Source organism: Gossypium raimondii, chromosome 4, assembly GCF_025698545.1.
Source record: "Gossypium raimondii isolate GPD5lz chromosome 4, ASM2569854v1, whole genome shotgun sequence".
Classification (NCBI taxonomy): domain Eukaryota; kingdom Viridiplantae; phylum Streptophyta; class Magnoliopsida; order Malvales; family Malvaceae; genus Gossypium; species Gossypium raimondii.
The window spans coordinates 23209438-23217919 of record NC_068568.1 but is presented as its reverse complement, the minus strand read 5'-3'; the positions used below and the strand labels follow the sequence as shown (position 1 = coordinate 23217919).

Below are 8482 nucleotides of genomic sequence, written 5' to 3'. Positions count from 1 at the left end.
ATTTTAAATATATATTTATATTTTGCAACCAATCTACTTACCAAATTTTCAATTATACAATTTAAGAACAAAAAGGAAAGAAAGTTAAATAATGTTCATATTATATGAACTTACCTGGCAGAATGATCACTCGCCACAATAGAGTCTATTCAACAACTTTTCCTTTCTCACGATCTTCTCTTGAGAAATTCAAATCTCAATCATCCAATAACACAAAGCTTGGCCAAGTTTTCCTAGCTTAACAAGGAAGAAAAACGGTGATGGAGAGGTTGAAGAAGAGAATAATAAACTACCTCTTTCCATCCACTATGTTATGTATATATATGCGTGTGTGTGTCTAATCTAATTATTAATTAAGATTAACATCATTACAGGTAAGGTAAAACCAACATTTTTCCGGCCATTAACTATGAAAATGGTTGAATTATCAATTTGGTCCCTAATCAATTGTCATATTACCACATAGTGGTTAACTTTTACCACCTTTACAATTTCATCCTTATGCTAAAATAAATTATCCAATTACTCAAATCAACAAACCATGATTTCATATGACATTATAATAAACTAATAGATATTAAATATTAAAACTTACCGACTCCATCATCGGTAAACGAGGTTCCGAAACTACTATTTTCGGTAACGTTGAAAACGGGTTGTTACAAAAATCATTTCACCAAATAAAGAAAAAAAAGATTAATGATAGGAGGCGGAGATGGATGGCAAAAAGAATTAAGTTTTTAGAACAAGTATAATGCAAAATAAAACATATATAACGCAAGTTATTTTTTTTGTAAAAATCAGCTTTTGATAGGAAACAAAGTGAACCATAATTGATAGGAAAAATAATCAAAAAATTTTGAATTACAGGGACAAAAAATTGATTTATAGGGATAAACAAATCAAATTATAGGGACAAAAAACGTTAAATTACAAGGACATAAAAGGTTGAATTATAGGGAAAAATCGACTTACAGGAAAAAAAGAACTACGTGAACTAAAAATTTTGAATTATAGGGACAAAATTCAATTTACAGTGACAAAAAATGTCGAATTACAAGGAGAAAAAATTTGGACTTATAGAGAGAACAAAAACAAACTACAGGAACAAAAAGAAATAGAATTATAAGGATCGAAAATTCAAATTACAGGGACAAAAAAAAGATGAAATACATGGAAAAAATCGAATAATGGGGAGGAAAAAATCGATTTACAAGGGTATAAAATTTCAACAAATAAAGGCAAAAGAAAGTACAACAATTTAAAAGCATAGAAAGAATTAACCTTAATGGATGAAATCATCTTGTAAATGAATCTCCATAGTTGATTTTTGTAGATTCACGGTGGAAGTTTTTTTCTTTTTTGAGATTTATTTTGGACTGTGGAGGTGAAACTGAAAATGAGAGAATGGAGACTATTGATATCTTCACACCCCTATTAGGTTTTAGAGTATGTGGCAAAGGGAGTAATTTTTGAGCAAGCATATTCCCAATCAGCTATGACAAACATTGTCTATCTATGTGTTTTTTTTGTTTGGAGGTTTTGACCGAACACTACAATTAGAGGGTTTAAGTACCCAATTCTCTATTTATGCCCAAATCAACAAAAAAAAAACCCGAAATCCTGTTTACCAAACATGTCCAAAAATTTACTATATAAAATTAAAATAAAGATAAAAAATTATTGAAGAAAATTTAAAATGAAATTATTTTTATTTTGTAAAATAACAAGTTTATGTTAATGGTTTAATTTTTATATTCTTATTAATTTCGTATCTGATATCTATATCATATATATTCAAATCTGTGAAAGATTCTTGGGATGGGTAGATTTTTTTTTCTCAAAAGATTAGGAATTTGTAAAGGAGTTGTAAAATATTTGGATCTAGAGTTTGAATTAATTTTCTTGTTTAGCCAAATGAAATATGGGGTAAATTTTATTTACAGTTCTGTTAGGTAAATAGTTTGCGCGGTAATTAGTTGAAATTTGTTATAGAGAATTTGGTGGGTTAATAGATCCTTATAGTATATGTAGTTAGGTAAAGTGTTTGCTGAAGCAGGAAGAAAGTAAATAAGGTGACTTATAACCATCCATCTTCCTATTTTCATTTGTTTGTTTTTTAATGCTCAAAGAAGTTAGGGCAATTTTTTACTGTACCATGTAAGTTTCTTTTGCTGTTAAATAAAGTCATTATAGGTTTTTTTTTTTATACAGGGAACCTGGAACAAGTATTATTGTAGGTTTCATCAAAAAAAAAAAAAATCAACGCTGGGCTTAAACTTTTGAAATTATACTTACATTCCTATTAAATATTTTCAAGTCAACATTTTCGGAAATGCTAGACTAAACCATTCTACATAATACTATCATGTTCAATAACCATGAAACTAAAATAAAGCATAAATGATTTATTTTTCATCCCGTATTAATTTGCGTTAGTCCAAACAAATAGATTCTTATTTGATTACTTCTGAAAAATTTATTATCACTCCAAATAATTTTTCTTTTTATTTTGGTACTTATGTTATTCTGTAATCCAATTTGATATTTATATTTGACAAAAGTTATATGTTTTGATTTTCAAAGGTAACAATGTTACCTTTTTAGTGTTTAATTCAATTTTAAGGTTAATTTGATGAAAATGAATTGCAAATATTATTAAGTTTGAATTTTTCATTATTTTATTAATAGAATAAATTTAGTGTTAATTGTGAATTTATTTAATTTTATGTTTAATTTTTCAAATACAATATGATGGATGTAATTTTATTTAGGTTTTAGGATTGATTTGAGAAAAGTTAATTGCTAATGTTATCACTAATTATATATTTTTATCAAATCAACTCTAAAACTCAATTAAACGTAAAAAATTATTATCATTACCTTTGGGTATCAAAATATATAAATTTTGTCAAATACATATAGTAGATTGGACCAAAAAATAATATAAATACTGTATTAAAAAATCAAATTAATATGGTTATTTTTGGTGTGGCATCGAAATTATGAATTGAATTTGGAATGGGTTGACAATGGCCAAACAAGGGGTTAAACGGATTGCCGAATTAGATAACGGCAGCGGAAAGGTGGCATTTAGTGAGTGATTAAAAGGAAAGAAGTCAAAATAATTTTCATTTTAAGTATTAAAAATAAATATTTGCCTATTTTGGACATCCTATGTTTCTTACATTTTAAACTATAATCAGTAATCATAATTTTAAAAAATTATATTATTGATAACTGATTTCTTATAATAATAAAAAAATAGAAATTGGACATAAAGAGTAATAATAATTTCATAGGATATTTTGTGAGGAATTAAATTTTGTATTTATCATCTGATGTAATCTAATGTGTTTTAATGGTCTTTCAATCTAATGTGATTCCCTTTGCTTTTCAATGCTGGAACTACCCACCCTTTGGTCTAATGTGTGTTACCCTCTCTTTTGGTCTTTTGTTCATTGATACAAAGTTTGGGATTGGCAATCGGAGAATATCCCGACTTCTCTTCCGCACTAAACACAGCTTTAATCTTCATTGCCGTCTGCTTCCTGCCACTTGTTAACTTTGGTCGCATTCTCTATCAAATTGCCAATCATGTCAGGCCTAAGGGCCAGTTCTTTATTGCTTAAAAAAAAAACACTTCTGACTCTAAAAATACTTTTGAAAGAAAAGCTGTGAAAAACAAGCTGCTTTTGGCTGAATTTTTTAACTTTTCAGAAGTGCTTTTCAAAAGAGCTGAAAAGGAGAAACTCAAAATTTTAGCTTTTTCTCTCCCAAAAACACTTTTGGTGCTTAATTACTTTTTCACTCCTCCAATAACATAGTATTTTTCTTTTTTATTCTTGGTGCTTAATTGCAATTGTGTTAAAATCATTAATTAAAAAAAAAAATATTTTTAAAATATTAATTACAAATATTTATGGTTATATTTAAATATTTAAAATATAGTTTATATATTCTAATTAAATTTTATAAATAATTAATATTTATTAATTAAAATATTTACAATTTATATTTTATATATTAAAATATTAACAACAAGTTATAATAATTTTTTATATTATTACTAAAATATAATAATATTAACTAATTTAAATATTATTTAAATACATATTTGTTACTTGATAATAACATGTCTAAAATGAACATTTTATTTCTCAAAAGTATTTTTTAACAGTAATTCTAAACACTCAAATTTTAAACCAAAATTTTCAAAAACACTTCTCAAAATCACTTTTCCACGACACTTTTTAAAATTCTCACAGCCTTGGTAACTCCATCTTCTATAACTGCCGTCAAAGTACTAACAAAATCTAACCTCTGTATCAAGGGATTTTTCATTTTTACCCCACTTTAGGAATCATATTCTTTATATAAATCTCGAACTCAGCATTGCGTCACTGCCCCATCACCTGCTGATGTGGCATCATTTTCTGATTTTCTTTTCTTTTTCTTTTTTTTTTGTAGAAACAAAATGTACTAAAGAAAGTATCACACAACATTTTCCCGATCTATATCATATTATATTTTTCATTATCATAGAAAGTTTTGGCAGTTGCAACTTCACTTTAACCAGTTTACATAGATTTCTGATAAAGAGGAAGAAACCCATAAACGCCAATATTCTATGTTCTATGATTAGATTTAGGATCCTCCGGAAAAGAGAAAAAAAGAAAAAAGGAAAAGATCACTGCTATTGGTGCTCCACCTTGTTTTTTTCTATCATTAGTGGAGTTTATAAAGAAAAAGGTCAAAAACTAAAGGTGGAGAGCAAATAGCACTATCTAAGAGAGCTGTAACATTAAAATTAGGGAAAGGGCAGGGGTGAGGCTGCAGTGTGGTCTAGCTGCTCTTTCTTGTCTTGGTGGAGGCAGCGGTGGCAGTGTCGTTGAGGAAATCTAGCAAAACAGTGCTCTTGCATTTGGGGCATTTGGGGTCATCCTCTGATAGCATAACATACATAAGGCACCTTGGGCACCCCACAAGAACCATGGATGTCGTTGTTGCCTCACTACTACTGCCAGTGTCATCCTCCATCTCTGATGACACGCATGAGCTTGGAGGCGATGTCGGTGACACGGTAGCCGATCGGCTTGGTGATTCCACTCTTGGGTTAAGCCTTGGTGGTGATAGGTTGAGCTTCAACTCAAGCTTGGGACCATTTCTGCGACTCATCTTTGTGATGTTCACGTATATAAAATTAACCTGAATGAAACATGCATGTAACATAACCGACAAAAAAAAAAAAAGAGTTAATTCAACAACTATTGAATGGTTTTGAAAAAAGTTTGGATGTTATGAGTTACCTTCTTGAGCCAATGGACTGAAAATTAAGTCCTCTTCTGTTGTGGAAGAACCAACAAAACAGGGTGAGAGAAGGGGATGGATGGTGAGGGGTTTGAAGAAGAAAGACCAAAATATATAAAGGAGAAATGAAGTGAGAGAAGATAGATTTTATTTAAAAGCTTTAATTAAATTATGGTGGGGAGTGGTGGAGATGTGTAGGTTAGAGAGAGAGAATTGAATTAAATTAATTTGAAGATTTGGTAGAAGAAGATGATAAATTTAGGTTGGGAAATATTTTACTGTTTGGAGGAAAATTCAGAAACAATCTTAAAAGTAGGCAGGAGGAGGAAAGTAGCAGTAAATAGTATTGCAATCTACCCAAGTTACTGTACATCATTAATACATCATATAACAATTTATTATATTACCTGCTTGAAATCTTAGTTTAGTGATGCTCGTAAGCTCAACTCAACTTAAGGATATAATATCTTATGGGAATGCATATATTTTAACCTCTACTCATATTAAAAATATTTTTTATTGAATGAAAATATTTCAGCACCAACTTAATTAAGTAATGAATAAAATAAATTATATTATTTTTAAAGTATTTTTATTTTATATCTTGTATATGTAAAAATAATATAACTTAAACTCAAACCTCCTTAATTTTTAATATTTATATGTTACCGTTGAATTAAAATCTTATTATTTATATTAATTTTTTATAAATATATTTATTATATATTTTTGAGTGTGCCATATTTTAATAATATTTCATGAAACATCTTTAATCAATGAAATCAATTTGTGTAACTAAAACAAAATTTAGATACTCAATTATAAACTTTCTTAGAAATGGCGAGTTACTAAATTTAATTCTTTCCAGAACAACGGTATGGGTAAAAAAAATCTTTTATATAAAAATTTATATTTTAAAAAGTAATTATATTAAAAATTGAAGGCAAAAAAAACATTCTATATAAAAATTATGTTTTAAAAGATTATATATAAAATAATTAAATAACTTTCATTTAAATAATGAGAAAATCAAAAGAGAAAGCAGGAACAATAAAGAGATGGATCATTATATTCGAGTTAGGAGGCTCACTCCATACTCCTAACCCTAACGTCCAATGTCCTCATTCGCATAATCATTTTGCATAGTTGCAATATTTTGTGAAGAAGTTGCGACATTTTTTGCACAATGCATAGAATGAATAATTTTTATAAAATTATAAAATTTATTCTTTTTAAATTTAAAAGTTTATCAAAATTTTTGTACTTTCACAAACGATGTTATGGGGCTAAAAATATGATATAACAAATTATGTAAGGGCGTTAATCAATGAAATTGATTTGTTTAATTAAAAAACAAAAATTATAATAGTAAGGTAAAACTTGAACAACAAACGCGATTAGTGTGATTCTAACTCGAGTCACATCTGGAACCAAAGGCGGAGTAATTAAAAAGTGGAGAAAACTTCATTCATTTGCTTTTGGAGTGTTAGAGAAAGAAGGCAATGGGTTTTACTTTTATGGCAAAAACACCGAGACTTTTAAAGCGAAACAAACACCTAAGAAATAAATATCAAACAACCAGGAATTTAATGAAAAATAAAATTAAATAGAGCAGTTAATCCCAGTTCCACAAATATCAGATAATTAATGGCAACACCACCAATATTTTTTTTCCAAAATTCCCTTGTCTCTTACTCTTGTAAAAACCAATTTCCAGGATGAAACACCTTTTGGCCTGCTGTCATTTCCCTTCCGCTTACACTCCATTCTTTGACTGCACCCATTGTTTTTCGAATTAATAATATAATATCTAAATTAAAATTCAATTCTCTGTGGCTATAAGTTGAATATTTGAATCTTAATTTTTTCTAAAAAGAATTAAGGTATATCCAACTTTTAAAAGAAGAATTATTTAAAAGAATAATCACAACAACCGTAAAATGAATATTATAAAAGATGGTTGACATTATGAATTTAATGCAGGTTGCATTTCCTATTTCAAGTTTTCAGGTATTAATAATGGACCTACAATACGAAATATAACAGTTGCCAACATGGAGATAACATTTTCCTTTTGACTAAAATTGGCCAGCTAATGTAATCATTTTCAGCATCCATGTGATATTACTCAGTTAACTGTAATTAAGGAAGGGATTCATTTTTTTATGTACTAATTCATTGAATTAGTATTTGTGAAGTATGAGAAACGGCCAATTCACCCTACCCATGTATCAAAGCTGAGAAACCTAACAAAACGGCCAATTCACCCTACCCATGTATCAAAGCTGAGAAACCTAACAATTCATCTTTTATTCAGATTTAATAACTATGCCCATATACACTCGTCATTATTTTTTTTCTTCCTATTAATTGCACACACAAGGCCCAATTTTTTTTTTTTTTTTTGCAATTAAAAAACCACTAATTAATATCTACACACACATGGGTGAAGAAAATTAAGACTCATGTAAAGGTACACTCTGATTGTTTTTTTTTTAGGTGGTTATATTAATTTCTAGTTATATTTCTTTTTATTTTCCCAAATTTATCAACTAAACATAATTAAAGAACCGCTGCTGACTGAATAGGGCGTAGCCGTCTTATCCTTAAAAATAAAAATCATTGATAGTAAATATTTTTTTATATCTTTCACGTCGAATCTATAATTTATTTATATTTAAGATTTACGGTTGTTTTCAAAATTAAAATATTTATTCTTACTTTGAAATACAATATATCTTATTACTACATTCAACATTTATTTGTTTGTTTGATAACAAATAAATTTTTTTATACTCATAGTAATTAATTAAAATGTATTATACGCAAAGATTTCAACCATTTTACCAATAAAGGCCCATTTCTAATTTTATTTACGGAAATGTGCTACTTTTTCGTTATTTACCGAAATGGGCTGAAAACTACAAAACGCGTCCACATAGGAGCGTTTTAGGGAGAAATTTCAGCAAATCGCGTCCCTAAGGGAACGATTTTGCCATGTCAGCACAAAACGCGCTGACGTGGACGCGCTTTGCTAACGTGGCAAAATCGCTCCCTCAATGACGTGTTTTAGCTCGTATTTTTTTTCCAACGATCACTTAAAATTTTGACCGTTGGGGAGTCCAATGGTAAAAAATAAAAATAAAAATAAAAAACCCCCTCCTATTTTTTT

At 28.5% G+C, this 8482-nt stretch overlaps 1 long non-coding RNA gene across 1 annotated transcript; it reads right to left on the bottom strand.

The window, feature by feature from the left end:
- Window positions 1-4504: 4504 nt before the first annotated feature.
- LOC105766622 (uncharacterized) lies at window positions 4505-5507 on the bottom strand. Its single transcript, XR_001125329.2, has 2 exons — window positions 5310-5507; window positions 4505-5208 (listed from the first exon to the last, which is right to left on the bottom strand). It is a non-coding gene; the product is annotated as an uncharacterized LOC105766622 (long non-coding RNA).
- Between the last annotated feature and the right edge of the window lie 2975 nt (window positions 5508-8482).